Below are 25440 nucleotides of genomic sequence, written 5' to 3' on the forward strand. Positions count from 1 at the left end.
GGGAGTAGTAAAGAAAGGGAAGGAAGCATTGGATGCCATGGAGGTCCACTGGAACGAGGAGGGTGGTGGGAAAGGAGAAGAATGCTGCTGTCCAGAAGGGTAAATGGGGGTGTTTCACCCCTCAATCATTGAGCTGAGGCCAGGGAAGAGTTACTGGAGATAGGAGAAGACTAGGAGGAGATGTGGTAAAAAGTTGAGCTCAAGGAGAATAGTGCAAGTGGTCAAAATGGTGATTTTTGAAAAGTGACAGAAGGTGTTTGATACAAATTTGGGCAAGCAAATTAACTCCACTTGACATGAAGATTAACAGGATCAAGTGTCATATATAAATGGGGTTGATCACCAAGTTGGAGCTCATTTGGAGGAAGTTGCCAATGTAACTTTGGCAAACCCTAGAAATGAACAGAAATGGGTTTCCCAAGATTTAGTCATGAAAATATGTTCTCCTTGATGCACCACTTGTTGTGGTGTCATCATTTGATCATGTGATCATTCTCTCAAAAGTTGGAATCAAGGAGAGAAAGTTTCCAATGTAGAGTTGTTCAAATTTGGTTCTGGACAGGAATGGTTTTGGGGCACTTTGATCAAGTTAACTTGTTCTCCAACTTGTTCCACTTGATCTAGATGAATAATTAGGACATTTGAGAATGTTCACAAGGTTTGAGATTATTTGGGAATGTTTGGCAATGTAAAGTTGCTCAAACTTCAAAATGGACAGAAATGGTTTTGAGGGGATTTGATGATGTTATCTTGTTCTCCAAGACATGAGACTTGGCAAGATCACCAAATATGTCATATGTGACATGATATAATTTTCTTGGAATTTTTGGAGAGTGTTTCCTTTGTAAATATTTCAAAAGCTTGAAATATCCAGAAAGGGTTTTTGAGGGGTTTGACCAATATTTTGAACATGACCATGTGTTGAAACTCTTATATATGGAAAATATATGTCCACTGAGTTTCCCTAATTTTTGTCAAATATTTTTGAAACAATAAAATAATTTTTCCCTATTAAAGACCATTTCTGGCCTTAAGAAAAAGCTTTTAAATAAAATAGGAAAATAACATTTAAAATTATATTTTTGTGGTTTCTGGGTATCCTATATCTAATAGGAGTCAAATATATTTTTGAAAAGATTTTTACGGCCCTTAATTAAGTACTTGAAGTGCAACCCTCAATTCAGGGGTTTTTGAAAAACTAATTTTTGAAAATACCATTTGGCCAAATTATTTTTGTAAGAAAATATTTTTATGTCCTATACACATGGCATGATCATTGGTTCAAGAGTTTGGAGCAAGGAGATGAAGTATAGGAGTTGGAGGATTTATTTGATTTCTAGAGCACTTGCAAACAGCAGACAAGCATTCAATCAAAGCAAAGACAAAACATTCAAAAGTTTTTGTCAAACCACATTTTATCATGATTTATTAACTTAAGTGTTGTGGCATGAAAATCAGGGTGTGACAGACCTACCCCCCTTACAAGAATCTCGTCCTCGAGATTCCCAGACTAGGCTTTAAAGAGATACGGAAACTCGGATCTAAGGTAGTCTTCACGCTCCCAAGTTGCTTCTGCTTCAGTGTGGTTGCTCCATTGGACCTTGAAGTACTTGATGGTGCGGCTTCGAGTGTGTCGCTCAGCCTCATCCAGAATGCAGATGGGCCTCTCACGGTAAGTCAAATCAGGCTGAAGGTCAATGGCTTGGTGATTGACGTCCTTGTAAAGATCAGGCTTGTCTGGAACTTGGAGATACTTCCGGAGTTGTGACACGTGGAACACGTTGTGCACATCGGATAGTTCAGGTGGAAGTTCCAACTGGTAAGCCACTTCTTCTCGTCGTTCAGTGATCTTGAAGGGGCCGATGTATCTTGGTGCAAGCTTCCCCTTAACATGGAATCACTGGGTTCCCTTGAGAGGTGTGACCCGGAGATAGACATGGTCTCTAACTCGGAAGTTCATGTCTCTACGACGTGAGTCAGCGTAGCTCTTCTGTCTTGACTTGGCAGTCTTCAAACGCTCTCTGACAAGCTGGACTTGCTCTTCTGCTTCACGAAGGATATCAGGCCCAAAGACAAGTCCTTCTCCGGTCTCTGACCAATTGAGGGGTGTGCGGCACTTCCGTCCGTATAACACTTCAAATGGTGCCATCTGAAGGCTTGACTGATAACTATTGTTGTAAGAGAACTTGGCGAAAGGGAGGCAGTCTTCCCACCTAGCTCCATATGCTGAGACACAGGCTCGGAGCATGTCTTCGAGTATCTGATTTACTCGTTCTGTCTGACCTCCGGTCTGTGGGTGGAAAGCACTGCTGAAGGACAACTTGGTCCCCATGGCCTCTTGGAACTCCTTCCAGAACCTTGAGGTAAACTGGGTTCCTCGACCTGACACAATCTCCTTGGGAACACCATGAAGGCTCACGATTCGTTTGATGTAGAGACTGGCTAACTGGTTCCCCTTGTAGTTCGTCTTGACCGGAATGAAGTGGGCCACCTTGGTCAAATGGTCAACAATGACCCATATGGAGTCATGTCCCTTGCTTGACCTGGGTAAACCGGCGATGAAGTCCATCCCGACTTTGTCCCACTTCCATTCAGGCACCTTGAGGGGTTGCAACAATCCAGCGGGTCGCTGATGTTCAGCTTTGACTCTCTGGCATACGTCACACTTTGCAACATAGGTGGCAATCTCCCTTTTCATCCCGTGCAACCAGAATCTTTCCTTCAGGTCTTGATACATCTTGGTTCCTCCAGGATGGATGGAATGCGGGGTGTCGTGAGCTTCTTGCAAGATCAGATTCTTGAGCTCAATCTTGTTGGGTACGCAAATGCGATTCCCAAACCACACGACTCCTTGCTCATCTTCTGTGAAACTTGGGGCTTTGCCCGCCTTGATCTTCCTCTTGATGCCTTCAATACTCTCATGTCCCGTCTGAGCTTCTTTAACCTCATCCATCAGGGTCGGCTTGACTTCAAGGTTAGCTAAGAATCCTTGTGCAACCAGTTCCAACCCGAAGCTTTCAAGTTCTTCATACAAGGCGGGTAGCTTGTCCTTAAGCATAGCGTTCAAGGAACAAGCCTTTCTTCTTAATGCATCTGCTACCACATTAGCCTTCCCAGGGTGGTATTGAACACTGAGGTCATAATCTTTGATCAACTCTAGCCATCTTCTTTGCCTCGTGTTCAATTCCCTTTGAGTGAAAATATACTTCAGACTTTTGTGATCCGTGTATATCTCACATCGCTTCCCTAAGAGGTAATGTCGCCATGTCTTCAGGGCATGAACCACTGCTGCTAGCTCAAGGTCATGAGTAGCATAGTTTTCTTCATGAGGCCGTAGTTGCCTTTGAGGGGAGTGGCTTGCAGATATGCACGGTCTTCAATGCGGAAGCTCACTCCTTGACGACAGTGGTTGGTATAGTTCTTCCTCCTTGACATGGCGGTCTTCGGATGTTCCCTAACCAGCTGATCAACTCTTCTTCCGTCTTCATGTGGACATACATGTCCTCAAGTAAGGATGACGATTTACTTGCCCAAGTACTCTATGAAGTATTTGGGGTATGTAGAGTGGGCTGAGGCATTGGTGAGGGTCACGGTTGAGCATTGGTCAAGGTCTTATTGATCTAGAGCCAAGGCCCAAGGTCATGATCCAACCGTGTTGTGGCTTGGTAGGGCATAAGGGTTTCAAGGATTCTAGTGTGCGAATGAACATTTATCATCCTATCTTTAAGCACGGTTTCTGAGATGCCAGTAGTCTATCTAGTCCTTTAAACAAATCACATCATATCACTGATAGCATCATTTCGTATAGGCCAACTTCAATCATCACTCATGCTATTCATATCCTCATGACTCCCAAGAGGAGGTCTAACAAAATCATATATGTCTACGATCCCCAAACTCATGTGTGTGGCTACCCCTAAAAATCCATGGGTAGAGCATACAAGCTTCCAAGCTGGAATAAAACAAGACAATCCAAGTGCTCACCCTATTCTTCCAAGGCCCATACTAGTGCATCTCTATCCTAAGGAAACACGTCGTATGCCACTCCAAGATCTTGTTTCCTTCCTATGAATCAACTCCAACAACCTGTTAACTTCCATTAATCACTGCATAATCCATTAATTCTACAAATCCAACGCCTATGCTGGTGTTCCACATGATCTTCTAAAGTCCTTATAATCCCCGAATACTTGAAAGAGCTATATTTACTATAGTCAGCCCACCAATTCCCATTAATATGGTCAAGTAAACCCCAAGGTGAAGCTTATATTTAACTCTAAATCAACTCCGACAATTAATCCAATCTCCTAGTTTATTGTCCACCGAGAATCATGGTATCATGATTGAGATCATCAGTCTAAATCCAATTTACTCTGAACCATGCAGACATGCTCAGCATCTATATTCAACTAGAATCACCTACTTAAATCCAAATCTTTTGTCCAACGAAAATTCCTACATGTTCCCCCAAGTCATTTACGTAATATCAACTGTCTCCTAACAATATCCCATGGCTAAGTTAAATCCAAATACTTCCAAGAATTCCAGCTTGCGATCATGATTGTCATATAAATCCAATTTACTCAGGGGTAACGAAAGCTATGCTACTCTATAATCATGATCCCACCAAGTTCATCACCAACATGGTAGCCTCATAATCCACCAAATAGTCTCGGACGATTCCTCAAAGTTATTGATATAAACTCACCAAGTCACCTGTCCTCAAATCCTATATCCTCAAACTGGTCTTCCCTATGGCATCGTCAGTCCTGGTGCTATATTAGGATGATAATGTGCTTGTTCACTATGTACACTAGTTCCATAATGAACCCAGTGTTGTGCGAGGTTTACAGAGGCTTAATTGGTTCTCTTGCAATTCCGTAGGTTAAGCTCAGGGTTAAGGTTTTGAGCTGGGGTATCTCGTGAAGTCTCAAAGAGTCTAGGAATGGGTTTCTAATCTTGAGGGTTAAACATAATTCTACGGAGTTGCATTTGGTCGAGGAGGCTGTAGCAAAAGTCTTCAGCGCTTGTTGGTCGCCGAGGCGGAATCCTTGGTGCATATTGTCTTGCTTGTCTTCAGTTGAGGAGAGATATGAGAGGGGAAAGTAGCATAGAGGAGGGGAACACCTAAAGGGGGTTCTATAGTGCAGGTGCAAACAAACAAGTGCCAAAAAGGCCAAACACAAACAATAGAATAAGGCAGGTGATATGGTCGCGTACTTGTTGCCTAGGGCAAAAAGGGCGACTGATATCAAAAACACAACAAATAAAAACAAGCAACACACAATCATGGTTCTACTCGAACCATCATACGGACTCGACTGCGCATAGGGGGTACACGACTCATCCTACCCTAGGGGTTCTCGGACTCCATAGTCGTGCCTTGTGCCTCGTGCAGTCTCCCGGGTTTCCTCAGGTGCTGCTACGTCTCTTGTAGTTGTTTGATGAAACGATCCCGGTTGAGCTTGAAAAGTCTTCAACAACTTATTGCTTGTTGAAGTGATGGGGTGAAGGTGGCTCCTCATAACTGGCATTGACTTGGTCTTCTATTGTCTTCTTAATAACGACGATCACTTTTTGTCTTCTAAGCCGTCGATGGTACCAGGCAGGTAATCCTCTATGCAATGACATTATCAAGGCGTAATAGAGGTCCATCATGTCGGTTACGTTGATGACAACTTCGACACCAAGAGCGAGGGATGAGGAGAACCGTTTTCCTGCTCACTATGGTGAGGCGGACCAAATGGCTAGGTTCTCATCCATCGGTGGTTGCCGATACAACAACGGTAGTGACATGGTTACTCTATTAGCGATGTATATCATGATCTTGCATATTCTAGGCCCTGATCATCGTAGGCTAAGGTTGCATCATCTTAGGGCAGTGTCAAGGGCGTCACCATCTCCTGGGTCTTCAGGTCCTCATTCCTCGAGGATGTATCTTCTGTTGGTATCATCTTGTTGTGATGTCGCCAATCTTGTGTACAGGAGATGCGGGTGAATGTCTGGCAAGGCATCTTCCTTCTTGATTATCCACGAGGGTTACAAGGAATCCAGTGGTCAGGGGCATAAGGGTTCTAGCGTCCAAAGGTTTTGAAGGGGAAGAGATCAATAAGGAAAGTATCCCTTAGTTTTCAAAAAACTGAGAAGGGAAGAGAAGTACAGATAGTTTTGAAAACTAGTAGTTGTTTTGGAAATAGTTTTACCCTAACTAACGACCATGCTAACTAAGGCTTCCTACAGTCAGGATGGCTCTGATACCAGCTCTGTGGGGACCCCGACTCATAAGTCGAAATCACCGAATGCACGTGTATAGTGATCCCAGAGATCAATGCTCACTGAACACACAGAAGCTTAATAACAAGAGGCTTACATCCATACATACTGTATTACACAAGTAGGACCATTATGGTCAAGCCTTGAGTATAAAATTGCAGCGGAAATCTTCGTCGATAACTTGGACCCATGCCATCAGCTTTAACCCTACAGGCATTCTGACTGGAAAGCGTCCTAGCTCGCATGTTCGTCGCCGAAGTATTCTTCATCATATCCTGTTCTTTCAAGCCTGGCCAAGTAAATAGCCAGGGACAAGCCAGTGAGTACGTTTGAATGTACTCGCAAGCAACCCATGTTTTGGTTCAAGATACAACAATGCATGATATAGGTAAATTTTTGCAGAAAGCTAGTTTTGAGTGCAATGACATGTTTAACAACTTGTAAGACATGCATCAAGAGAATTCAAGTAACCATGAGGACAGGTTACAGATATCAACATAAATAGAGTGGGCACCAACCCATCTAACATAAATAGAGTGGGCACCAACCCATCTCAATCATGTCAAGCCCCTTGACTTGACCCAAGTCATTTTTATCCACACACACACTTGGTTTGTAAACAAGTGGACGTAGCCCAAGAGCGGTTACCCAACTGTCCTTGACCGTGGACACGGCTATTCGAATAGTTTTACACTCTGCAGAGGTTGCACACTTTACCCACAAGATCCGGGGAACTTCCGTGTTATCCACGACCCGCGATACCTTAAGTACCCGGGGTAAGCACCCGATCACTACCTTTCCCTAGACGACACTAACATGGAGTCCACTCGATTGGTAGTAACCCCCGTGCCCAACATTTCACATAACACTTTCTTGGAGCCTCGCTCCCATAATTATCACATACCACTGGCACGGGGTACCAACGGTGTGTCCGGTGCCCTGTGAAAACAGTCATGGCCGCCCTACCTGGCACGACCCCGTCCCGAGAGAGCGCACCAACGACTCTCCCGTCACTAGTAATGCAGGCTCCAAGCTAGTATGGGTCTAGGTAATCAATAATGCCCTTTCCCATATAAGGGTAGAGTGGTTGCGCATGTAAGGTTGGAATAACGGTCGCAACTTCGACCAATCCATTTTGAAAACAACACACACCCGCCTCGGTATACCACTTCGTCATCAAGTGGTTACCCATCTCATCATCTCCCTCGGGCATAAGTGGCACCCGACGGGGTTTTCGAAAAAGTCTTTTGAAAGTACTTTGTTTCCTTCACCATTCATATACCTGTCCCTTTTTGCGTAGCATCTACTTTAGCATCCTATCTACTCCCACCGGCATAACCCTCATAAGAAGGTAGGGCCATGCACAATGCAAGTATCAACGAGGAAGTAACAGAGGCAACCAACCCACGTGGTTCACCACCTCATCATGATTCCGATGCGACAATAATAAAGAGCTATATGACATGCATAAAGAGGGTTTCATAGACATGGTCAAAGGGCTGCTTGCCTGTTTCATCAGAGTCTTGAAATCTTCTGGTCCTTCTCCAAGTACTCCGTCTACTTCGTCAACTAACGTCGGAAACAAACACAATAAGCAACACAACAAGGCAGGAAATAAAAGTGCTCTAAAAATGTGAGTTGGACTTTTCTAGGATATCTCTGGTTATATGAAAAATAACCAAAGTGGTTTCATTGGAATTGGATCAGCGGATATCTCTGAACATTTTGATAGGATGGGATCAAGGAGTTTATGGAATTGCAAGAAGTGTACAGAAAAATATTATTGAAAAATGAGAAAAGGCACCCATTTAACAAAGGATGATTTTAGAAGCATCTAGGAATTGGTTTCACTGGATTTGGAGTTGAAATGATTTTCCTATGAATTTGCAAAGTTGATAAATATGAAGAAATGGCTCAATAATTTATGTGGTACAGAAGGTATCAAGACAAATGTTCATAAACTAAGTTATGAACTTAGAAGCATCTAGGAATTTGAATCATGGCATTTGGATAAATTTTGAGCTCTCTGTGATTTTTTTAAAGTTCATCACAGAAATGGAAAATGGGGTTTTAATAAATATTTGTGAAGAAAAGGTCTCTGGAAAAATGTGCATGTTGCATCAACAGATAGATCATGATTTATAGAGTCACTAGAAATTTGAATCATCAAATTTGGAGTTGATTTGATTTATTTGTGTATTTTTGAAGTTGACTGGAAAAAGAAAAAGACCAAGGTTTTACCGAAACGGGCTGGATCTGGGCGGCGGCGGCACGCTCTGGGCGAGGGATAGCTGTCGGGCCGGCCCAGCTGCGTAGCCGCGCGGGAGAAGAGGCCACGTCAAAGGCGTACTAGCTCTATGGCGCCTTCGCGCAGGGGAGGCGGATCCGGCCGAGGCCGTTTCCACTTAAACGGCGGGGCCCGCCCACCGGTCGCTGACGAGCGGGTCCCGCTTGTCGGGTTCGTCCTCAACCTCCCGCGCGGGCGCGACGGGAGACAGAGGAGGCGCCCCGACGGCGACTGCCGGCGTTACAGGGCGTCTCTGGCGACGCTCCGCCCACCGGCGTGCTCGTGATGCTACGCCGCATCCTCCTAGGTGCTTCATGCCCGCCGAGGAGGGCCGTAGTGTCGGCGGCTTGGATGGTCGCGGAGGGGCCGTCGGCCATCTTTGGCCGTGAGCGCACGGCGCACCCGGGGATGAACGGAGAGGGTATAGGGCCTTGCAGTGGATGAATGTGGGCGCTGGTGCACCGAGGGGGAGAGGAGGGGCTCGGGGTAGCCCGAATTTAGGCGGAGCCCGAAGGCTCGGCTCCGGCCATGGAGGTGGATGGAGGGCGCGGGGAGAGAAGTGAGTTGGTCCAGGGGGTCAACGGGAGTGAGATAGGGTGAAAGGAGGCCAGAGGGGCTCGGGGTGGCCTTAAATAGAAGGGGGCGAGGTGTACCGTGGCTCGTGCGCCGGCGAGCTCCTAGCCGTTGCTGGACGCCACGGGGGCGCGCGTGGGCGTGTCTGGGGTGTTCGTGGGGTTGGTCTAGGGCGAGAGGCGGGGAGAGAAGGAGCGGGGAAGGGCCAGGGTGCCGCGCGTGTGAGGCGCTCCATTGGCGCGCTCGGGCGGCCTCTGTTCGCTAGCGCGGAGGCGCGGGGAGGGGGAGAGAGAAGGGGGCCGACTGCGTAGCGTGTTGTGGACGTCGAGGCACCTCGACTGGCGCGAGGGGGAGGCTCGATGTGGTTGGGTGGCTTGGGCAGAGAGCAGCTACAGTGCGTGGGAGCACTGTAGCGCGCTCTGGAGCACGCCTTTGGCATGCCATGGCATAAAAAGTGGAAAGTGGGCGCGGCCACTTGTGTCCAGCAGTGCTAGGGAGTAGTAAAGAAAGGGGAGGAAGCATTGGATGCCATGGAGGGCCACTGGAACGAGGAGGGTGGTGAGAAAGGAGAAGAAAGCTGCTGTCCAGAAGGGTAAATGGGGGTGTTTCACCCCTCAATCATTGAGCTGAGGCCAAGGAAGAGTTACTGGAGATAGGAGAAGACTAGGAGGAGATGTGGTAAAAAGTTGAGCTCAAGGAGAATAGTGCAAGTGGTCAAAATGGTGATTTTTGAAAAGTGACAGAAGGTGTTTGATGCAAATTTGGGCAAGCAAATTAACTCCATTTGACATGAAGATTAACAGGATCAAGTATCATACATAAATGGGGTTGATCACCAAGTTGGAGCTCATTTGGAGGAAGTTGCCAATGTAACTTTGGCAAACCCTAGAAATGAACAGAAATGGGTTTCCCAAGATTTAGTCATGAAAATATGTTCTCCTTGATGCACCACTTGGTGTGGTGTCATCATTTGATCATGTGATCATTCTGTCAAAAGTTGGAATCAAGGAGAGAAAGTTTCCAATGTAGAGTTGTTCAAATTTGGTTCTGGACAGGAATGGTTTTGGGGCACTTTGATCAAGTTAACTTGTTCTCCAACTTGTGCCACTTGATCTAGATGAATAATTAGGACATTTGAGAATGTTCACAAGGTTTGAGATTATTTGGGAATGTTTGGCAATGTAAAGTTGCTCAAACTTCAAAATGGACAGAAATGGTTTTGAGGGGATTTGATGATGTTATCTTGTTCTCCAAGACATGAGACTTGGCAAGATCACCACATATGTCATATGTGACATGATAGAATTTTCTTGGAATTTTTGGAGAGTGTTTCCTTTGTAAATATTTCAAAAGCTTGAAATATCCAAAAAGGGTTTTTGAGGGGTTTGACCAATATTTTGAACATGACCATGTGTTGAAACTCTTATTATATGGAAAATATATGTCCACTGAGTTTCCCTAATTTTTGTCAAATATTTTTGAAACAATAAAATAATTTTTCCCTATTAAAGACCATTTCTGGCCTTAAGAAAAAGCTTTTAAATAAAATAGGAAAATAACATTTAAAATTATATTTTTGTGGTTTCTGGGTATCTTATATCTAATAGGAGTCAAATATATTTTTGAAAAGATTTTTACTGCCCTTAATTAAGTACTTGCAGTGCAACCCTCAATTCAGGGGTTTTTGAAAAAGTAATTTTTGAAAATACCATTTGGCCAAATTATTTTTGTAAGAAAATATTTTTATGTCCTATACACATGGCATGATCATTGGTTCAAGAGTTTGGAGCAAGGAGATGAAGTATAGGAGTTGGAGGATTTATTTGATTTCTAGAGCACTTGCAAACAGCAGACAAACATTCAATCAAAGCAAAGACAAAACATTCAAAAGTTTTTGTCAAACCACATTTTAGCATGATTTATTGACCTAAGTGTTGTGGCATGAAAATCAGGGTGTGACACATTAGTAGAACATGAGCCCCCGGACAAAGGGGTGAAGTGGAAAGCCTAGTCCGCGGAGGAAGTGGGGAAGGAAAACGACCCTCTCATGGGGCCCGGGGGTAGGGATGAGCTACCCCTCGTCGGGTAGCCGGTGCGCGATATCGCCGGAAAGGTATTCGGCGCTGCGCAGCTTGATGATGTGCTCCTCCTTGACGGTGGAAGCCAGCCATTTACCTCCCCCTCCGGACATGGTCGGGGAAGGTTAAGACGAGATACGCGAGCTTGGGCATTGGAGCTTGAGTACGCGGAGGTGGATAAGCAAAGGAGGAAGAAGGCGTGGGTGAAAAGGTGAATCCTTATCCCTTATATATAGGTGGGCGAAGACTATGCACCCCCCACCGGCCTGGTAAAACTCGCTTATCTCCCAAGCGCCACCATCAATGGCGCGGTTGGGTTACCCACGTCCGTATTGATGAGAATCCCGGAATAAGGGGAGCACGATCTCTGCTTCGACAAGACGTGCCAAGGAAACCGATTCGCTAAACGTGCTAAGGTGGTATAATAAAAAACGATTCAAGTAAAGGCTTGGTAGTGGTGTGATGTCATGCCACAAAATACGTCAGCAGATTGAACTTGTGTGCATTTTATTCTCTGTACGGTAGAATGTGGAATTTATTTTGCAGAGCCGGACACTATCTTGGTGTTCATAATCTTCTCTGGATTATTCAAAGGAGGAACCTGCCTTGCAATGCCGAACATTATGCGCGCCGGACTTATCGTCATTGAAGCCTGGTTCAGGGGCTACTGAGGGAGTCCTGGACTAGGGGGTGTCCGGACAGCCGGACTATCATCGTCTGCCGGACTCCAAGACTACGAAGATACAAGATTGAAGACTCCGTCCCGTGTCCGGAGGGGACTTTCCTTGGCGTGGAGGGCAAGCTTGGCGATACGGATATGTAGATCTCCTACCATTCTAACCGACTCTGTGTAACCCTAGCCTTCTCCGGTGTCTATATAAATCGGAGGGCTTTAGTCCGTAGGACACAACATACAATACAACAATCATACCATAGGCTAGCTTTAGGGTTTAGCCTCCTTGATCTCGTGGTAGATCCACTCTTGTACTACCCATATCATCAATATTAATCAAGCAGGATGTGGGGTTTTACCTCCATCAAGAGGGCCCGAACCTGGGTAAAACATCGTGTCCCTTGTCTCCTATTACCATCCGCCTAGACGCACAGTTCGGGACCCCCTACCCGAGATCCGCCGGTTTTGACACCGACAGCCACCCTAAGAGATCGAGCAGGATTCTCAGAGAAATAATTTAGACGCACCTAGTCCTTCTAAAAAGAAGAAAAAGCAAAATGATAGGACTTTGCATGCTTCTAGTGAACCTGTTGTAGACACACCTGAGAATCCCAATGATATTTCTATTTCTGATGCTGAAACACAATCAGGTGATGAACATGTACCCAGTGATAATGTTAATGATAATGTTCATTTTGATGCTCAACCTAGCAATAATAATGATGTAGAGATTGAACCTACTGTTGATCTTGATAACCCACAATCAAAGAATCAACGTTATGGTAAAAGCGACTTTGTTGCTAGGAAGCGTGGTAAAGAAAGAGAACCATGGGTTCAGAAACCCATGCCTTTTCCTCCTAAACCATCCAAGACAAAGGATGATGAGGATTTTGAGCGCTTTGCTGAAATGATTAGACCTATCTTCTTACATATGCGCTTAACTGATATGCTTAACGTAAACCCTTATGCTAAATATATGAAGGATATCATTAAAAATAAAAGAAAGATACCGGAAGCTGAAATTTCCACCATGCTTGCTAATTACACTTTTAAGGGTGGAATAGCCAAGAAACTTGGAGATCCAGGGGTACCGACTATACCATGCTCCATTAAAAGAAACTACGTTAAAACTGCTTTATGTGATCTGGGAGCCGGTGTTAGTGGTATGCCTCTCTCTTTATATCGTAGACTTGAATTGAACAAGTTGACACCTACTGAAATATCTTTGCAAATGGCTGATAAATCAACTGCTATACCTGTCGGTATTTGTGAGGATGTGCCTGTTGTGGTTGCAAATGTCACTATCTTAACGGACTTTGTTATTCTTGATATTCCCGAGGACGATAGTATGTCGATTATCCTTGGTAGACCCTTTTTGAATACTGCAGGGGCTGTTATTGATTGCAACAAAGGCAATGTCACTTTTCATGTTAATGGTAATGAGCATACGGTACACTTTCCGAGGAAACAACCTCAAGTTCATAGCATCAATTCTATTGGAAAAGTTCCAACTATCATTATCGGAGATTTTGAATTTCCTCTTCCTACTGTCAAGAAAAAATATGATATTCTTATTGCTGGGGATGTTCATATCCCCGTTGAGGTAACCTAGTGTTATTCGAAATTTCTCCGGTTCCATGTTATTCGAAATGAGTTTGTTAACAAGACTTGATCAACCTTGTTAGTGGATTCCTTTTGATGACCATGAGATGGATGAAACTAGAAGGCACAACCTTCTATACGTTCATTTTACTTTCTGTTATTTAGAAGAAATAAAGCAAAAATAGTATTATCTGTCTGTTTTCAAAATTATCCATGCAATAAAAAATATCCCAAAAATAAAAGTTCTCCAAATGCCCTGCAAATTTAGTATGATTTTTTTATGGAATATTTAAGGATTTAAGGCACTGAGAACACAGGCAGGGGGGGCAAGCACCTGGCCACGAGGGTCCAGGGCGCGCCCACTCCCCCTGGGCGCGCCCCCTGTCTCGTGGGCCCACGGTGGCCCCCCCTCCACTTATTCCTGCACCCACACACTCCATCTTCCTCCCAAAAAATCCCCATCCAGCCCAAACACGAGTTCTAGCTCATTTTGCTGCGATCTTCGATCTCCTTGCTCAAAGCTCCATTCACAAAACTGCTTTGGGAGATTGTTGCTTGGTATGTGACTCCTCCATTGGTCCAATTAGTTTTTGTTCTAGTGCTTTACTCATTGCAAATTTTGGCTGCCTAGGTGACCCTGTTCTTGAGCTTGCATGTCAAATTTATGAGGTCCCAAGTAATTCTAATGCATGATATAGGCTCTAGGCACTTGTGGGAGTAGTTGCTATCAATCTTGTTTAGTTTGATTCACTTTTATTTTGAAGTTACTAAAAATTTCAGAAATTTTTCAGAGGAAGAAATATGTCTAGGAAAGTGTACCAAGGTGGTTCTTCAGCAAAGAAGGGCCCCATCTTTGGAGGCCATTACCTCGTCTTGCCAAAGGCCGTGTACGCGCACCGAGGCCAGACATCAGCTCCAGAGCCTGAGCCGGAACCACCATTGGACCCTTATCATTCATCCTGTTATCAGTGGGATCCGCAGGAGATCGCTAGCCAGTGGTATCCAGATGACACTCCTCAGTACACTGGGGAGAGTAGCCGCGATCCTTGTGTTGGGTTTCGTAGTAATTTCAAAAAAAAATTCCTACGCACACGCAAGATCATGTGATGCATAGCAACGAGGGGAGAGTATTGTCTACGTACCCAACGCAGACCGACTGCGGAAGCGATGACACGACGTAGAGGAAGTAGTCGTACGTCTTCTCGATCCAACCGATCAAGCACCGAAACTACGGCACCTCCGAGTTCGAGCACACGTTCAGCTCGATGACGATCCCCGGACTCCGATCCAGCAAAGTGTCGAGGAAGAGTTTCGTCAGCACGACGGCGTGGTGACGATCTTGATGAACTACAGCAGCAGGGCTTCGCCTAAACTCCGCTACAGTATTATCGAGGAATATGGTGGCAGGGGGCACCGCACACGGCTAAGGAATAGATCATGTGGATCAACTTGTGTCAACTTGTGTGTTTAGAGGTGCCCCTGCCTCCGTATATAAAGGAGGAGAGGAGGGGAGGCTGGCCGGCCAAGGGGGGGAGGCGCAGGAGAGTCCTACTCCCTCTGGGAGTAGGATTCCCCCTCCAATCCTAGTCCAACTAGGATTCCTCGGAGGGGAAAAGAGGAGGAGGGGGGCGGCCACCTCTCCTAGTCCTAATAGGACTAGGGGAAGGGGGGGCGCTCAGCCCATCTAGGGTAGCCCCTTCTCTTTTCCACTAAGGCCCACTATGGCCCAAATAGCTCCCGGGGGGTTCCGGTAACCCTCTCGGTATTCCGGTAAAATCCTGATTTCACCCGGAACACTTCCGATATCCAAATATAGGCTTCCAATATATCAATCTTTACATCTCGACCATTTCGAGACTCCTCGTCATGTCCGTGATCACATCCGGGACTCCGAACAACCTTCGGTACATCAAAATGCATAAACTCTAATATAACTGTCATCGTAACCTTAAGCGTGCGGACCCTACGGGTTCGAGAACAATGTAGACATGACCGAGACACGTATCCGGTCAATAACCAATAGCGGGACCTGGATGCCCATATTGGCTCCTACATATTCTACGAAGATCTTTATCGGTCAGACCGCATAACAACATACGTTGTTCCCTTTGTCATCGGTATGTTACTTGCCCGAGATTCGATCGTCGGTATCCAATACCTAGTTCAATCTCGTTACCGGCAAGTCTCTTTACTCGTTCCGTAATACATCATCTCACAACTAACATATTAGTTGTAATGCTTGCAAGGCTTATGTGATGTGTATTACCGAGAGGGCCCAGAGATACCTCTTCGACAATCGGAGTGACAAATCCTAATCTCGAAATACGCCAACCCAACATCGACCATTGGAGACACCTATAGTACTCCTTTATAATCACCCAGTTACGTTGTGACGTTTGGTAGTACCCAAAGTGTTCCTCCGGTAAACGGGAGTTGCATAATCTCATAGTCATAGGAACATGTATAAGTCATGAAGAAAGCAATAGCAACATACTAAACGATCGGGTGCTAAGCTAATGGAATGGGTCATGTCAATCAGATCATTCTACTAATGATGTGACCTCGTTAATCAAATAACAACTCATTGTTCATGGTTAGGAAACATAACCTTCTTTGATTAACGAGCTAGTCAAGTAGAGGCATACTAGTGACACTCTGTTTGTCTATGTATTCACACATGTATTATGTTTCTGGTAAATACAATTCTAGCATGAATAATAAACATTTATCATGATTATAAGGAAATAAATAATAACTTTGTTATTGCCTCTAGGGCATATTTCCTTCAGTCTCCCACTTGCACTAGAGTCAATAATCTAGATTACACTGTAATGATTCTAACACCCATGGAGCCTTGGTGCTGATCATGTTTTGTTCGTGGAAGAGGCTTAGTCAACGGGTCTGCAACATTCAGATCCGTATGTATCTTGCAAATCTCTATGTCTCCCGCCTGGACTAGATCCCGGATGGAGTTGAAGCGTCTCTTGATGTGTTTGGTCCTTTTGTGAAATCTGGATTCCTTTGCCAAGGCAATTGCACCAGTATTGTCACAAAAGATTTTCATTGGACCCGATGCACTAGGTATGACACCTAGATCGGATATGAACTCCTTCATCCAGACTCCTTCATTTGTTGCTTCCGAAGCAGCTATGTATTCCGCTTCACATGTAGATCCTGCTACGACGCTTTGTTTAGAACTGCACCAACTGACAGCTCCACCGTTTAATGTAAACATGTATCCGGTTTGCGATTTAGAATCGTCCGGGTCAGTGTCAAAGCTTGCATCAACGTAACCTTTTACGATGAGCTCTTTGTCACCTCCATATATGAGAAACATATCCTTAGTCCTTTTCAGGTATTTCAGGATGTTCTTGACCGCTGTCCAGTGATCCACTCCTGGATTACTTTGGTACCTCCCTGCTAAACTTATAGCAAGGCATACATCAGGTCTGGTACACAGCATTGCATACATGATAGATCCTATGGCTGATGCATAGGGAACATCTTTCATATTCTCTCTATCTTCTGCAGTGGTCGGGCATTGAGTCTTACTCAATTTCACACCTTGTAACACAGGCAAGAACCCTTTCTTCGCTTGATCCATTTTGAACTTCTTCAAAATTTTGTCAAGGTATGTGCTTTGTGAAAGTCCAATTAAGCGTTTTGATCTATCTCTATAGATCTTAATGCCTAATATGTAAGCAGCTTCACCGAGGTCTTTCATTGAAAAACTTTTATTCAAGTATCCCTTTATGCTATCCAGAAATTCTATATCATTTCCAATCAGTAATATGTCATCCACATATAATATCAGAAATGCTACAGAGCTCCCACTCACTTTCTTGTAAATACAGGCTTCTCCGAAAGTCTGTATAAAACCAAATGCTTTGATCACACTATCAAAACGTTTATTCCAACTCCGAGAGGCTTGCACCAGTCCATAAATGGATCGTTGGAGCATGCACACTTTGTTAGCTCCCTTTGGATCGACAAAACCTTCCGGTTGCATCATATACAACTCTTCTTCCAGAAATCCATTCAGGAATGCAGTTTTGACATCCATCTGCCAAATTTCATAATCATAAAATGCGGCAATCGCTAACATGATTCGGACGGACTTAAGCATCGCTGCGGGTGAGAAGGTCTCATCGTAGTCAATCCCTTGAACTTGCCGAAAACCTTTTGCGACAAGTCGAGCTTTGTAGACAGTAACATTACCAGCAGCGTCAGTCTTCTTCTTAAAGATCCATTTATTCTCAATTGCTTGCCGATCATCAGGCAAGTCAACCAAAGTCCATACTTTGTTCTCATACATGGATCCCATCTCAGATTTCATGGCTTCAAGCCACTTTGCGGAATCTGGGCTCACCATTGCTTCTTCATAGTTTGTAGGTTCATCATGATCTAGTAGCATGACTTCCAGAACAGGATTACCGTACCACTCTGGCGCGGATCTTACTCTGGTTGATCTACGAGGTTCAGTAGTATCTTGATCTGAAGTTTCATGATCATTATCATTGGCTTCCTCACTAACTGGTGTAGGTGTCACTGAAACAGTTTTCTGTGATGAACTACTTTCCAGTAAGGGAGCAGGTACCGTTACCTCGTCAAGTTCTACTTTCCTCCCACTCACTTCTTTCGAGAGAAACTCCTTCTCTAGAAATGATCCATTCTTAGCAACGAATGTCTTGCCTTCGGATCTGTGATAGAAGGTGTACCCAACAGTTTCCTTTGGGTATCCTATGAAGACATAATTCTCCGATTTGGGTTCGAGCTTATCAGGTTGAAGTTTTTTCACATAAGCATCGCAGCCCCAAACTTTAAGAAACGACAACTTTGGTTTCTTGCCAAACCACAGTTCATAAGGCATCGTCTCAACAGATTTTGATGGTGCCCTATTTAACGTGAATGCGGCCGTCTCTATAGCATAACCCCAAAACGATAGTGGTAAATCGGTAAGAGACATCATAGATCGCACCATATCTAGTAAAGTACGATTACGACGTTCGGACACACCATTACGCTGTGGTGTTCCGGGTGGCGTGAGTTGCGAAACTATTCCACAGTTTTTCAAATGTACACCAAACTCGTAACTCAAATATTCTCCTCCACGATCAGATCGTAGAAACTTTATTTTCTTGTTACGATGATTTTCAACTTCACTCTAAAATTCTTTGAACTTTTCAAATGTTTCAGACTTATGTTTCATTAAGTAGACATACCCATATCTGCTTAAATCATCTGTGAAGGTGAGAAAATAACGATATCCGCCACGAGCCTCAATATTCATTGGACCGCACACATCGGTATGTATGATTTCCAACAAATCTGTTGCTCTCTCCATAGAACCGGAGAACGGTGTTTTGGTCATCTTACCCATGAGGCACGGTTCGCAAGTACCAAGCGATTCATAATCAAGTGGTTCCAAAAGTCCATCAGTATGGAGTTTCTTCATGCGCTTTATACCGATATGACCTAAACGACAGTGCCACAAATAAGTTGCACTTTCATTATCAACTCTGCATCTTTTGGTTTCAACATTATGAATATGTGTATAACTACTATCGAGATCTAATATGAATAGACCACTCTTTAAGGGTGCATGACCATAAAAGATATTACTCATATAAATAGAACAACCATTATTCTTTGATTTAAATGAATAACCGTCTCGCATTAAACAAGATCCAGATATATTGTTCATGCTCAACGCTGGCACCAAATAACAATTATTTAGGTCTAATATTAAACCCGAAGGTAGATGTAGAGGTAGTGTGCCGACCGCGATCACATCGACTTTGGAACCGTTTCCTACGCGCATCGTCACCTCGTCCTTTGCCAGTGCTCGCTTATTCCGTAGTCCCTGTTTCGAGTTGCAAATATTAGCAACAGAACCAGTATCAAATGCCCAGGTGCTACTGCGAGCTCTAGTAAGGTACACATCAATAACATGTATATCACATATACCTTTGTTCACCTTGCCATCCTTCTTATCCGCCAAATACTTGGGGCAGTTCCACTTCCAGTGACCAGTCTGCTTGCAGTAGAAGCACTCAGTTTCAGGCTTAGGTCCAGACTTGGGTTTCTTCTCTTGAGCAGCAACTTGCTTGCCGTTCTTCTTGAAGTTCCCCTTCTTCTTCCCTTTTCCCTTTTTCTTGAGACTAGTGGTTTTGTTAACCATCAACACTTGATGCTCCTTCTTGATTTCTACCTCCGCAGCTTTCAGCATTGCGAAGAGCTCGGGAATAGTCTTGTTCATCCCTTGCATATTATAGTTCATCAAGAAGCTCTTGTAGCTTGGTGGCAGTGATTGGAGAATTCTGTCGATGACGCAATCATCCGGAAGATTAACTCCCAATTGAATCAAGTGATTATTATACCCAGACATTTTGAGTATATGCTCACTGACAGAACTGTTCTCCTCCATCTTGCAGCTATAGAACTTATTGGAGACTTCATATCTCTCAATCCGGGCATTTGCTTGAAATATTAACTTCAACTCCTGGAACATCTCATATGCTCCATGACGTTCAAAACGTCGTTGAAGTCCCGATTCTAAGTCGTAAAGCATGGCACACTGAACTATCGAGTAGTCATCAGCTTTGCTCTGCCAGACGTTCATAACATCTGGCGTTGCTCCAGCAGCAGGCCTGGCACCCAGCGGTGCTTCCAGGACGTAATTCTTCTGTGCAGCAATGAGGATAATCCTCAAGTTACGGACCCAGTCCGTGTAATTGCTACCATCATCTTTCAACTTTGCTTTCTCAAGGAACGCATTAAAATTCAACGGAACAACAGCACGAGCCATCTATCTACAATCAACATAAACAAGCAAGATACTATCAGGTACTAAGTTCATGATAAATTTAAGTTCAATTAATCATATTACTTAAGAACTCCCACTTAGATAGACATCCCTCTAATCTTCTAAGTGATTACGTGATCCAAATCAACTAAACCATGACCGATCATCACGTGAGATGGAGTAGTTTTCAATGGTGAACATCGTTTATGTTGATCATATCTACTATATGATTCACGCTCGACCTTTCGGTCTCCGTGTTCCGAGGCCATATCTGCATATGCTAGGCTCCTCAAGTTTAACCTGAGTATTCTGCGTGTGCAAAAACTGGCTTGCACCCGTTGTAGATGGACGTAGAGCTTATCACACCCGATCATCACGTGGTGTCTGGGCACGACGAACTTTGGCAACGGTGCATACTCAGGGAGAACACTTCTTGATAATTTAGTGAGAGATCATCTTATAATGCTACCGTCAATCAAAGCAAGATAAGATGCATAAAAAGATAAACATCACATGCAATCAATATAAGTGATATGATATGGCCATCATCATCTTGTGCTTGTGATCTCCATCTCCGAAGCACCGTCATGATCACCATCGTCACCGGCGCGACACCTTGATCTCCATCGTAGCATCGTTGTCGTCTTGCCAATCTTATGCTTTCACGACTATCACTACCATTTAGTAATAAAGTAAAGCATTACATCGCGATTGCATTGCATACAATAAAGCGACAACCATATGGCTCCTGCCAGTTGCCGATAACTTGGTTACAAAACATGATCATCTCATACAATAAAATTCAGCATCATGCCTTGACCATATCACATCACAACATGCCCTGCAAAAACAAGTTAGACGTCCTCTACTTTGTTGTTGCATGTTTTACGTGGCTGCTACGGGCTTAAGTAAGAACCAATCTCACCTACGCATCAAAACCACAACGATAGTTTGTCAAATAGACTCCGTTTTAACCTTCGCAAGGACCGGGCGTAGCCATACTTGGTTCAACTAAAGTTGGAGAGACAGTCGCCCGCAAGCCATCTCTGTGCAAAGCACGTCGAGGGAATCGGTCTCGCGTAAGCGTACGCGTAAGGTTGGTCTGGGTCGTCTCGTCCAACAATACCGCCGAACCAAAGTATGGCATGCTGGTAGGCAGTATGACTTGTATCGTCCACAACTCACTTGTGTTCTACTCGTGCATATAACATTAACATCAATAACCTAGGCTTTGATACCACTGTTGGGTTTCGTAGTAATTTCAAAAAAATTCCTACGCACACGCAAGATCATGTGATGCATAGCAACGAGGGGAGAGTATTGTCTACGTACCCAACGCAGACCGACTGCGGAAGCGATGACACGACGTAGAGGAAGTAGTCGTACGTCTTCTCGATCCAACCGATCAAGCACCGAAACTACGGCACCTCCGAGTTCGAGCACACGTTCAGCTCGATGACGATCCCCGGACTCCGATCCAGCAAAGTGTCGAGGAAGAGTTTCGTCAGCACGACGGCGTGGTGACGATCTTGATGAACTACAGCAGCAGGGCTTCGCCTAAACTCCGCTACAGTATTATCGAGGAATATGGTGGCAGGGGGCACCGCACACGGCTAAGGAATAGATCACGTGGATCAACTTGTGTCAACTTGTGTGTTTAGAGGTGCCCCTGCCTCCGTATATAAAGGAGGAGAGGAGGGGAGGCTGGCCGGCCAAGGGGGGGAGGCGCAGGAGAGTCCTACTCCCTCTGGGAGTAGGATTCCCCCTCCAATCCTAGTCCAACTACGATTCCTCGGAGGGGAAAAGAGGAGGAGGGGGCCGGCCACCTCTCCTAGTCCTAATAGGACTAGGGGAAGGGGGGCGCGCAGCCCATCTAGGGTAGCCCCTTCTCTTTTCCACTAAGGCCCACTATGGCCCAAATAGCTCCCGGGGGGTTCCAGTAACCCTCTCGGTATTTCGGTAAAATCCCGATTTCACCCGGAACACTTCCGATATCCAAATATAGGCTTCCAATATATCAATCTTTACATCTCGACCATTTCGAGACTCCTCGTCATGTCCGTGATCACATCCGGGACTCCGAACAACCTTCGGTACATCAAAATGCATAAACTCATAATATAACTGTCATCGTAACCTTAAGCGTGCGGACCCTACGGGTTCGAGAACAATGTAGACATGACCGAGACACGTATCCGGTCAATAACCAATAGCGGGACCTGGATGCCCATATTGGCTCCTACATATTCTACGAAGATCTTTATCGGTCAGACCGCATAACAACATACGTTGTTCCCTTTGTCATCGGTATGTTACTTGCCCGAGATTCGATCGTCGGTATCCAATACCTAGTTCAATCTCGTTACCGGCAAGTCTCTTTACTCGTTCCGTAATACATCATCTCACAACTAACATATTAGTTGTAATGCTTGCAAGGCTTATGTGATTTGTATTACCGAGAGGGCCCAGAGATACCTCTCCGACAATCGGAGTGACAAATCCTAATCTCGAAATACGCCAACCCAACATCGACCATTGGAGACACCTGTAGTACTCCTTTATAATCACCCAGTTACGTTGTGACGTTTGGTAGTACCCAAAGTGTTCCTCCGGTAAACGGGAGTTGCATAATCTCATAGTCATAGGAACATGTATAAGTCATGAAGAAAGCAATAGCAACATACTAAACGATCGGGTGCTAAGCTAATGGAATGGGTCATGTCAATCAGATCATTTTACTAATGATGTGACCTCGTTAATCAAATAACAACTCATTGTTCATGGTTAGGAAACATAACCATCTTTGATTAACGAGCTAGTCAAGTAGAGGCATACTAGTGACACTCTGTTTGTCTATGTATTCACACATGTATTATGTTTCCGGTAAATACAATTCTAGCATGAATAATAAACATTTATCATGATTATAAGGAAATAAATAATAACTTTATTATTGCCTCTAGGGCATATTTCCTTCAGTCTCCCACTTGCACTAGAGTCAATAATCTAGATTACACTGTAATGAATCTAACACCCATGGAGCTTTGGTGCTGATCATGTTTTGCTCGTGGAAGAGGCTTAGTCAACGGGTCTGCAACATTCAGATCCGTATGTATCTTGCAAATCTCTATGTCTCCCACCTGGACTAGATCCCGGATGGAGTTGAAGCGTCTCTTGATGTGTTTGGTCCTTTTTGTGAAATCTGGATTCCTTTGCCAAGGCAATTGCACCAGTATTGTCACAAAAGATTTTCATTGGACCCGATGCACTAGGTATGACACCTAGATCGGATATGAACTCCTTCATCCAGACTCCTTCATTTGCTGCTTCCGAAGCAGCTATGTATTCCGCTTCACATGTAGATCCCGCTACGACGCTTTGTTTAGAACTGCACCAACTGACAGCTCCACCGTTTAATGTAAACACGTATCCGGTTTGCAATTTAGAATCGTCCGGATCAGTGTCAAAGCTTGCATCAACGTAACCTTTTACGATGAGCTCTTTGTCACCTCCATATACGAGAAACATATCCTTAGTCCTTTTCAGGTATTTCAGGATGTTCTTGACCGCTGTCCAGTGATCCACTCCTGGATTACTTTGGTACCTCCCTGCTAAACTTATAGCAAGGCACACATCAGGTCTGGTACACAGCATTGCATACATGATAGAGCCTATGGCTGATGCATAGGGAACATCTTTCATATTCTCTCTATCTTCTGCAGTGGTCGGGCATTGAGTCTTACTCAATTTCACACCTTGTAATACAGGCAAGAATCCTTTCTTTGCTTGATCCATTTTGAATTTCTTCAAAATCTTGTCAAGGTATGTGCTTTGTGAAAGTCCAATTAAGTGTCTTGATCTATCTCTATAGATCTTAATGCCTAATATGTAAGCAGCTTCACCGAGGTCTTTCATTGAAAAACTTTTATTCAAGTATCCCTTTATGCTATCCAGAAATTCTATATCATTTCCAATGAGTAATATGTCATCCACATATAATATCAGAAATGCTACAGAGCTCCCACTCACTTTCTTGTAAATACAGGCTTCTCCGAAAGTCTGTATAAAACCAAATGCTTTGATCACACTATCAAAACGTTTATTCCAACTCCGAGAGGCTTGCACCAGTCCATAAATGGATCGCTGGAGCTTGCACACTTTGTTAGCTTCCTTTGGATCGACAAAACCTTCTGGTTGCATCATATACAACTCTTCTTCCAGAAATCCATTCAGGAATGCAGTTTTGACATCCATCTGCCAAATTTCATAATCATAAAATGCGGCAATTGCTAACTGTTGGGTTTCGTAGTAATTTCAAAAAATTTCCTACGCGCACACAGGATCATGTGATGCATAGCAACGAGAGGAGAGTGTTGTCTACGTACCCAACGCAGACCGACTGCGGAAGCAATGACACGACGTAGAGGAAGTAGTCGTACGTCTTCACGATCCAACCGATCAAGCACCGAAACTACGGCACCTCCGAGTTCGAGCACACGTTCAGCTCGATGACGATCCCCGGACTCCGATCCAGCAAAGTGTCGGGGAAGAGTTTCGTCAGCACGACGGCGTGGTGACGATCTTGATGAACTACAGCAGCAGGGCTTCGCCTAAACTCCGCTACAGTATTATCGAGGAATATGGTGGCAGGGGGCACCGCACACGGCTAAGGAATCGATCACGTGGATCAACTTGTGTCAACTTGTGTGTTTAGAGGTGCCCCTGCCTCCGTATATAAAGGAGGAGAGGAGGGGAGGCTGGCAGGCCAAGGGGGGGAGGCGCAGGAGAGTCCTACTCCCTCTGGGAGTAGGATTCCCCCTCCAATCCTAGTCCAACTAGGATTCCTCGGAGGGGAAAAGAGGAGGAGGGGGCCGGCCACCTCTCCTAGTCCTAATAGGACTAGGGGAAGTGGGTGGCGCGCAGCCCATCTAGGGCAGCTCCTTCTCTTTTCCACTAAGGCCCACTATGGCCCAAATAGCTCCCGGGGGGTTCCGGTAACCCTCTCGGTATTCCGGTAAAATCCCGATTTCACCCGGAACACTTCCGATATCCAAATATAGGCTTCCAATATATCAATCTTTACGTCTCGACCATTTCGAGACTCCTCGTCATGTCCGTAATCACATCCGGGACTCCGAACAACCTTCGG

Source organism: Triticum dicoccoides, chromosome 5B (assembly GCF_002162155.2).
Source record: "Triticum dicoccoides isolate Atlit2015 ecotype Zavitan chromosome 5B, WEW_v2.0, whole genome shotgun sequence".
Lineage (NCBI taxonomy): Eukaryota > Viridiplantae > Streptophyta > Magnoliopsida > Poales > Poaceae > Triticum > Triticum dicoccoides.